Source organism: Electrona antarctica, assembly GCF_951216825.1.
Source record: "Electrona antarctica genome assembly, chromosome: 12".
NCBI lineage: Eukaryota > Metazoa > Chordata > Actinopteri > Myctophiformes > Myctophidae > Electrona > Electrona antarctica.
This window is the reverse complement of record NC_136793.1, coordinates 22349979-22360300: the sequence shown is the minus strand read 5'-3', so window position 1 is coordinate 22360300 and position 10322 is coordinate 22349979.

Sequence of the window (10322 nt, the reverse complement as noted above, 5' to 3'; positions counted from 1 at the left end):
AAGTGTCCTTGAGCTCCCCTAACTGCTCCAGGTGAGCAGGTTGGTGCCTTGCATGGTTTCCTCTGCTGTGAATGGTTCAATGTAATGTACATTGCGCTTTGGATAAAGGCGCTATAGAGAAATGCATTATTTAATTTACCAAGTGTATTCCCTACGCTGCAGTGTTTGTGAATGTCAGTATAGCTGACAGGAAATAAACTTGGATCCAAAACTGTTCCCTAGCAACGCAATTCCACTGACCAGGTCCTTTGCCAACAGAGAGTTTGCCCACAACTCCATGTGGTCAATGCAGGTTTTGATGATTGGATGGGTGGTGTTATCTTAGCATTTTAATTTACCATTTGTAAATTATGTATTGGCGCTAAACTATTTAAGGACAACTTTTTTTTTCCAACCAATATTCATGTTTTAGGTTGTTATTAGAGAAAGTAAAAGATGAGGGGTAGAGTGACAGACTGGCAACCGCAAGGTTCCCAGTTCGAACCTGGGCTCCCCCAGAGTTAGTGTAGAAGTGTCCTTGAGCAAGACTCTGAACACCTAATTGCTCCCGATGTGCAGGTTGGTGAATGTAATGTATCTCTGTAAAGCGCCTTGGATAAAGGTGCTATATAAATGCACCATTTATGAGTGTTAATTGTTTTTCATTTTCAGCTTTCTTTCGTTTTAGGGATTTTAGATATTTTTGACAGGGCCGAACATGGGGCTAAATACGTCTTCTTCTGCGATTTCTTTATTATTATTTACTATAGTCCTACCAGACCCCAGGAAATTGCATCTGGCCACAAAAGATCACAGGATCTACTGAATGTGAACGTAGAGTACTGGGGGGGTGCCATACTGTGTGTTGTAGGCTCAATATGTTTGTCACCTCTCCCTTCACATTCAATAGATCCCGTGATCTTGTGTGGCCAGATGTAATTTTATGAGGTCTAGTAGGACTATAGTAAATAACAAAAGATAAATCGCTATAATATTTAGTAAAAATAAATACATATTATTTAGCCCCATGTTCGATTGCCCCCGGGGTGGGGGCAATCGAACATGGGGCTAAATAATATGCAATCGAACATGGGGCTAAATAATATGTATTTATTTAATCGCTAAAACAAAAGAAAGCAGAAAATGAAAAAGAATTAACACTCATCTTTTAACTTTCTCTAATAACAACCTAAAACATGAACCTTGGTTGATAAAAACCTTTAAGTCCTTTAACTTATCTTCCCCACTACTAAAGAGACTGAGACAGCAATAAACATTAGAAGGCTTAATTTTAATTATCTCAACATTTTAATATATAGGGTAGCCTTTTGTAGCGCAGTAGCTTGGATCTCAGATACTATAGTCACGCTATATTGCATTCTCCAATTTCTCTCTCACTGTCTAGCCCTTAAATTACTTTCTGGAGGCAGGGGATTTCGGCCAGGCAGATAAGGGGAATAGGATGAGACATTCTCTCACCGTCTATCTCTGAGGTTCTCCATGAGGCATTGGGACTGGAGTCTTGTAAGCACTGTGCCTTTAGAGAGAACGAGGAGGGCAGTTGCTCCAAGCTTTCCTCTTAGGTCAGTGAAGTTGAGAAACTATGGTGAACAAAATAATCACAAGGATGGAGGTGTGTGTGTGTGTGTGTGCGCGTGTGTGTGTGTGTGTGTGTGTGTGTGTGTGTGTGTGTGTGTGTGTGTGTGTGTGTGTGTGTGTGTGTGTGTGTGTGTTTCTGTTTGCCATCCTGTCTGGCCCTGTGGGATGCCACTATGTCTGACCTCTTACATAAGCCCTTCTCTCCCTCCTCTACAAGAGCAAAATCCATAGATTATTGATGTCCGTCCCGAGGAAGTGAGGCCGCACATGGGTAGAACAAACCTCTTTACTGTGTAAAATATCAGTGTCCAATTAACAGCCCACTGTATTTTCAACATAGGCTATGCATCAGATTAATTTGTCGTAATATTATGTTTCTGTGCTCATAGTGGCCCACAAACTTGGAGATTCCTTCACAGCGCATACACCGTACCCGCAGCTTACTATAGTTTGTGATTGGTGGATCTTCATATCACCTCACTTGCTGTGTTGTGGGTTTTATAGAGCGCGACTCAGACTATTAGTACATAGCTGTTCAGTTTATGCCTTATGTGTGCTGAAGTCACGCATGGATTAGCATATTAATGTGATGTCCTCTTTGTCCCGTACACTGCCACTCACATTTCACAGCAAACTGGGAAATAACGATGTGGATGGGGAATACTGGTTAAGGAGAGAGGATGAAAATTGGAGCCATATGAAGAACAGGGACTGGCAGTCATACAAACAATTTGAGCCTTAAGTGCTCTAGCCATCTGGGCTCATTCCTTTGGCAGTGGTGACAATATAGTGCGTGCGGGCGTGCGTGCGTGCGTGCGTGTGTCTATACTGGTCTGTTGTGTCTCTCACACACACACACACACACACACGAAAAAATATGCTTAGTTGTGCAGTTCTTTGTAAGGCGGCAGGCCTCTCTTATATGTTTTCCTCCACTTTGCTCCCCATCACAATGTGATCCTCACTGTCCAAGGATCCCTACTGGTACGCTACCCATCACAATGTGATCCTCACTGTCCAGGGATCCCTACTGGTACGCTACCCATCACAATGTGATCCTCACTGTCCAAGGATCCCTACTGGTACGCTACCCATCACAATGTGATCCTCACTGTCCAGGGATCCCTACTGGTACGCTACCCATCACAATGTGATCCTCACTGTCCAGGGATCCCTACTGGTATGCTACCCATCACAATGTGATCCTCACTGTCCAGGGATCCCTACTGGTCCGCTACTTAGCAACTGTTTCCACGGCTACAAAGTTGCTCCCTATCCTCGCCCCCACCCCTGCAGCAGGTCGCCCATGTCCCCCTGTTCTCTTGTGTCCACCTCCTAAAACAGTCGCCCCTCGGCTTCCTCTGCCATGCCAGCATTTATTTTTAACCTTAAAGCTACTTTGTTTGAATAGGTAAAATTAGATACAGCAGATGCCTGTTGGGTGTATCAATACAGCTTGAGTAACCCCAATGCCAGTGCCTGAGACGGATACTGTGGATTAGATGGAAGCAAATGAGAACAAGAGAGTGGTTGAAATCAACAAAATACGATTGAGATATGGTATGGTGTGTGTGATGTTCTTGGAGGAACTGGTTGTGGCACATACTCACGAGAGAGTGTGTGTAATAATAACGAGTGCATGACAGCACTAGGGTGCTCTCTAGAGGGTTGGCAAGAGCCAATGTGAAAGAAAACAATGTGTACAAGTGAGCTGGACATATGGCTGGATGGTAGCGCTGGACAGGGGCCAAATTGGTAACGTATAGGACAGAATCAGCATGGCGGCTTCATGCACCTTCTGGCATTGAGAGGATAATTAAAGAGCAAAAGGTTTTGTTTCTGAGCTAGAATACAAAAAATCTATTATTATTTATAAAAAAAACATGAAGTCACAAATCGTTGCTGTCGGGAGGAAACCACCTAACTCCATTTTCTTTGCATAAATCAGTGCTATTGAACACCCTTTACGTCTGTGTGTTGTTTCAAAACTATTGAACCAATGAAAAGTAGTCAAAAGCGCTTGGGTCAAAACCTCTTAATTCCATTGGACCCTCAAACTGTCCAATGGAGTTAGGTGGTTAAAACAGCTAACTCCCTTCCACGCACATACACCACAGTGACCACACTAGGAAGCAACCAATGATGACGTATGTAGAGACCCACTAGCTCCAGACCTTTACTCCCTGACACACACTGCTGGCCTTCCTCAGAGTCCCAGCTGTCCCTGTACTCGAAACCTCCACACATTTTCAATAATGAATTTGTAAAGAAATATTCCTATACTCTACATACATTATGCTCTTATTCGTTTGTCATAAGTTAAGAGAAAGGATAATTGAGTGCTCAGCACGAGTCAGAAGAGGGTACAGAGAGGGACCATTGTTTTGTAACTATGATTATTTCTGTGAGTAAAATTGCTGTTGTATACCCGATTATTATTATGTATACTGACCTGCCTGTACCTGCTATGCATGTTCCTGTATTTCTCGGTGACTGGAGCAATACATTTGGATATCCCTTGAATTCCAATCTACTCTGTCCTGCATTTGTGTCCTGCTAAAAAGAAATACCCCTGACAATAACATCTATAAAATCAAATAACAAGAAAATAATGGAGGACTGCAGGCTACATTCAGAACATGAATGCAAATGTTTGAGCCAAGGCCTATTTTTAGAACTACCTCTAAAAATAGACATTCTTCTCCATAGAAACATGAAATCCATCCGAGTGGTGAATTACAGCAAATCTGCTCTGTGTGTGTGTGTGTGTGTGTGTGTGTGTGTGTGCATGTGTGTGTGTCTTTCAGATATTAAGGGCAAGACAAAACCTATATTGACCATGTGTGAAACGCTAGTGGACTGTAATTTCGGCCAAGGCGAGTGATGAAGTTATCCAGGATTGGATTATTTTTTAACTAGGTAAATATTTGTATAGAAAGGCCTAAACAGGGACTGGGGTCGCAAATTAGCCTCAGCCCAAAAACCCTACTGTCAAATAAACAATAAAAAAATAAATCAATAAAAATACGATATTGTAATACCAGGGAGACGCTAATTGGTATGTTTTTGGGCGTGTCCACATGGCGAAGGGCTAAAGTTCCTGCCCATTGTCTGTGTTCCCCCACAGTGGCCGAGGACGTGCAACTCGTACAGGATGGTTGGGGTCCTGTTGATCGGGGAGCAGAACTAGGAAGCATATAATATAACCTTAGACCTCCTGGTGAAACTCTTCACTGTGAACAGAAGCGGCTGGCAAATCCCTAGCCATATTCCTCCCTCCCCCAGCCATGACCCTGAAATCATCCATCCATCCATCCATCTTCAACCACTTATCCGTAGTCGGGTCGCGGGGGCAACAGCTCCACCAGAGTGACTTAGTGACTCACTAGTGACTGAAATCATTCGCATCACAACTTCCCAAGTCATAATCTACTTCTTGAGGAGCGAGAGAGGAGCCTCTGCAAGGTGCTTTGAACGAGGACACTTCAGGTGGATACTTTACAGCACAAGTTTGTTGACTGAAGACGTAAATATTGAAATCTATAATTATTGGATATTGCGGTAGATATATCCCAAAGCCATATCCTCTGGCTATGTGCTGATGTGAAATACTATAGGAGAAGATGGGATCCAAAAGCCATGGATAGCACTCACAAACTAAAGTATGATAGTGCTAGCTGTCTTCAACCAGCCAAAATTCTCACATGTCTCCCCCCTGCTCCGCTCCCTGCACTGGCTCCCGGTCGCTGCCCGCACAGAATACAAAACTCTGATGCTGGCATTTAAAGCAACCAAAGGTATGGCTCCCCCATATCTTGCCAGCATGATTGAACCCTACAAACCCTCCCGCGCACTCAGATCAGCCAACGCAGGGAAGCTGGAAGTACCCTCACTAAAAACGCCGGGACAACGCTCCACACGTCCCAAACTCTTCTCCCTTCTGGCCCCAAAACTGTGGAATGCACTTCCCGTTGCAATCAGAACTGCAGCATCACTCCCGATCTTCCGCCGTAGTCTGAAAACCCAACTTTTCAGACTCCATCATGGCCCATAGCACTTACCCTACCCCCTTAGACAGCACTTCTTAGACTTATATAGCATTTGAAACAGACTCATAGTATGTCATGTAGACAGCACAATAAGTGCATTGTATGTAGTCATAGTATATATGTACAGCATAGTATAGCATATATGTATAGTTTATATGTATAGTGTCATTATATAGATATGTTCTAGTTATAGTTTATATGTATAGTGTCATTATATAGATATGTTCTAGTTACGTTCTTAGCTTACGCATGTTTCGCGATAAATGCATTTTACATATGTGATGTATTCCCATGCTTTTTGTTCTTGCTTAATGTAAGTCGCTCTGGATTAAGAGCGTCTGCTAAATGCCTAAATTGTAAATTGTCCAATATGGTGTAACTTCATCAGTCAGCGATTCAGTCAGCGACATTCAGGTTTATTGGGCTGGCCCCTCTGTTGCCAATACTGTGCTCCATAGGAGGCGAGACGTTAGGGATCGCTTGTTTGCGTGGTAGTGGAGTAAAAGCACAATATTTGCCTCTGAGATGTAGTGGAGTAGAAGTAAAAATATTGGAAATACTCAAGTAAAGTACAAATACCTCAAAATTGTACTTAAGTACAGTAGACTACTTAAGTAAAGTTACTTAGTTACTTTCCACCACTGGTTAGTGGTTAGTATTAATTGACAGAGCGACTTGGTGACACGCATGCTTGTCCGCCAATTGATCGTGATGGAAAATGCTGTTGAGGTCATTCAAAAAAAGACTTAAGCAAATTGCTAACTGTATCATTCTGCATTGCATTTTCCTGAAGGAATCTCCATTCTCTCTCTCAGGCTGTAGGAGACAAGCTACACAGCGCTTTGATGTCCGCCGCTCCCAGTAGTGCAGAGGGCCTGCTCATTAGTACACAGCAGCAATGGAAATTGTGCCTTCTCTCCTCTCACTTGGATTGTCACATGGCTTATAATAAAAAAGGATGTTGTGATATTTAAAGATTACATTCAAACGGCTTGCTTAATGTCCTTCATAAAATCCTCATACATTTAGTATCCCCACCAGAAAATAACTATTACTTGATTCTGTAACGGATAAAGCAAATCTTCCTATATAAAGGATTTGGACGTTAATTAGGTTCAGCTGTCTTTGCTTTATGGTAGTCTGTAATGAGCTGTGGTGCACTTTTTTGGCTCAACAATTCCAATTACACAATTCAGTATTATGTAATGTACTGTACGTGTGTGTGTGTGTGTGTGTGTGTGTGTGTGTGTGTGTGTGTGTGTGTGTGTGTGTGTGTGTGTGTGTGTGTGTGTGTGTGTGTGTGTGTGTGTGTGTGTGTGTGTGTGTGTGTGTGTGTGTGTGTGTGTGTGTGTGGTGAGGTGTAAAGCAGCAACTGAACTGAAAAGGGACAAGGGAGGGAGGTAAGGTTTTAAAGAGAGTGAACCAATACAAAACACAGGTAAGAACAAAGCTAATTCAATGCTCATCAACATTGATTCAACATGCTCATGTTGTCTTGGAGCATGTTAGGAATATGAGATAGGCTACAATATGTAGGCCTATGTGAAGAGTGACATTTTTCAACTGACTTGCTTGTTATAACCCATAATAGGCATTATGGGTCCACATTCTGTGGAAATAGCACACCTAGTAAACAAGCTCACAATGCTTTACAGTGTGACGCATGTAGGGGACTTTTAGATTGTCTATTTTCCCATTTGATGTATAACAAAGTACTGTATAGGGTTTAAGAGGTTAAGACTTGGCTATTGAGTCAGTGATTAACCAGCAATGGACTGGATTCCATTCTATCCTTTCTGCTCACTTGAGAGGTGTTGATGGAATACCAAACGAGTCGCCCCGGCGTACAGCCGGCGGAACTGTGCCGCCTGGTATTCCTAAAGTAACCTAAGTAAATTATGCTTAAACGGTTAAACCTAAGCCTATTCCTAACCTTAACCTCAGTAAAACTATGCCTAACCCTACATTTATTTCTATCCTTATTCTCAGTAAAACAAAATAAAGAATGCAAAACCGCAGCACCGAGCGGTCGGTGTGAGGTCGGCGGATTAAATTGAGGGGCGAGATGGTTTAGGGGCGATCGCACCTGATACCTGTTGATGAACCGGTGGTGGTGACATGATACAACAAGGAAGAGTTATATAGCCATAATGATAAGCTCAAGAGCAAAAATAACTCTGATACGATTTTTAAGCGTTCTACTGTACATGTGCCAAAGGTAGCAGATCTACATGCTCGTTGCGAGCTTTTTTGGTGAGCAACACAGTCATAGGATAAAGTATGAAAACGGTTTTGTCTCATTGCAAATCGTTGGTCTGTAGGTATAAAAACACATAATAAAGCTATACAGTATTTCCTGCAGCTGACTTTGGTTCATATCCAACTTCAGCTCTTTACTGCATGTCATCCCCTTTCTCTGTCCTGCCTTTCCTGTCTTCTCTGTTAATTATCTTATGACATTATTATCTTATGACATTTCTTCAATATAACACAAAATGCATGTAAACATGCAAACAGTATTTGTTCATTCATTGATTCATCTAATGATTGTTTCTCTTGTTCTTGTAGTATATATGCTTATGAAATTAATATTGGTTATTTCACTTGTAACTCCCATAACCTACCTATATATAATTTTGTAATTGGGTGGCTTGCTTTTGGTGATGGGACTGATAAGGGAGGTCAGCAATAGAAAGTATAAAAAATAATAAATTTGTACTACTCTATTTTTTTATTTTATTTTAAATTATGTTTATCAATTTAGGTGTATTTGTGTTCTTTTCTGTTTTGGTGTTTTTCTTATTTGTCGTGGTAGAAAAGAGAGAATGCAAAGGCATTTATACCTCTGAGGAGGGACGGTAGAGGTAATATAGACAGTAAGAACAGACGTCAGAACAGGCGTCAGAATGAATTCAATTAATTCCAAAGTCTACGGAAGATGTGGACAGAGAAATAGAAAGAACTAAATATACTTGCCCAAATGGTCCTGCTTTATAGCTGAAACGTGAAAGATCACAATGACCAATGAAAGATAGATGAATACTAAAGGATCGGTTATAGATGAAGACATGCTTATTATTATCAACATTTGAAGCCACAAATGGTGAAACTAAAGATCGGTGACTGACCAGAATACCAAATAGGACTAATAGCCACAACCTTTTCATGACATATTAGTTTAAGTAGGTCAAATGGGATTATTATATTATTAAAAAAAGAAAATGTGCATTTTTTTCTAGAATTACCATAATAAAAACATTGCAACTCACCATGTCTCTGAATCAGTGGGAGCCCTGAGCTTGTTTCCCAGCAACAAGACAGTCCCATCAAGGGGCAGAGACAGCGACTTCTGTAATGTTATCTTTGCCATCATTGTGGGAGAACCCAGATTCACAGAGATAGGATGTTGGATATGGAAGCTTCATTTTTGGTGCTTTACCATCCCAGTAGTGTAAATTCACATGATCAATTGGCCCTAAGCACTGGGTGGTTGTTTTGCAGAAACCAAAAAGTAGACGAGCCAATTAGGGCCCTTAGCACTGATGCTGATTGGCTCTATAGCTTCCATTCTTGGTTTCTGTAAAACGGCCACCGGTCTGCAGAAGACACATGGCATTGGTAATGCGAATTCACATGCTCAAACTCCATTGACAATGATTTCTTTCTCCTTTGCAGTCCCTGCCTCTGCTATCTCTGCATTATCAACATCGTCGTTGGCCTTTCTCTGCAGCATGTTATTATTTCGGCATGCTACACCGGACACGGCTCACTCCGATTGCACTGGAAGTAATGACCTCGCCTTGACCTTGTGTCCCAATGTATGAATGAATGGACCATTGTAAAGCACTTTGAGTAAGCACGTAGTGCATAGAAAAGCGCTATAAAAATGTAATCCATTATTCCTTGCGCAAGCAGAGCGTGCAAGTAATGTTATCAGTCAGGTGCTACGATGCGTATGTCCCTTAGCAGCATATGATATGACGTCATATGCTGGCACGAAGCTGACCGTGCAGGTTCCGTCATGCTACGAAGCATATGTCCCATGATGTGATGAAGATATGTACCAATGTCCCTTAGAATGCATATGATATGACGTCATATGCTGGCCCCGGACATACGGAAGCAGACCGTGCAGGTATGTTTTCCACGGATGTCCCATGACGTGATGAAGATTATGTACCAATGCCAGGGTATAATTGGTTTACGATGGTGACGTAATGATGATATGTTTCAGTGTCAGGTGGATTAAAAAAGGGACATACGCATCAAACCACCCGAGTAACCACATTATACCACTAATCACTCAGAAATTACATATACAGTATACATATAGACATACACATAGACATATGAGCATATGACGTGATGAATATATGTACCAATGCCAGGGTATAATTGGTTATCGATGGTGACGTAACGATGACATGTTTCAGTGTTGGGTGGACTAAAGGTAATGCCCCTATGTATACATATATAATCTGACACCACTGCCATAACACTTAAAGGATGAAGGGAAGCAATTGTCCCTCTAAAGTCAAACTGAAGTAATGTTTTCTATGTAGACTATCTTGTTGTATTGTCAGATCACAGCATGCAAGTTCTAATTATTATCCTGGTAATTATATTAATGAATCCACAAACGGCGCCCCTGTATGCTGATTCATCTTCTGCAAATGCTCTTTTGCTATTTCGTCT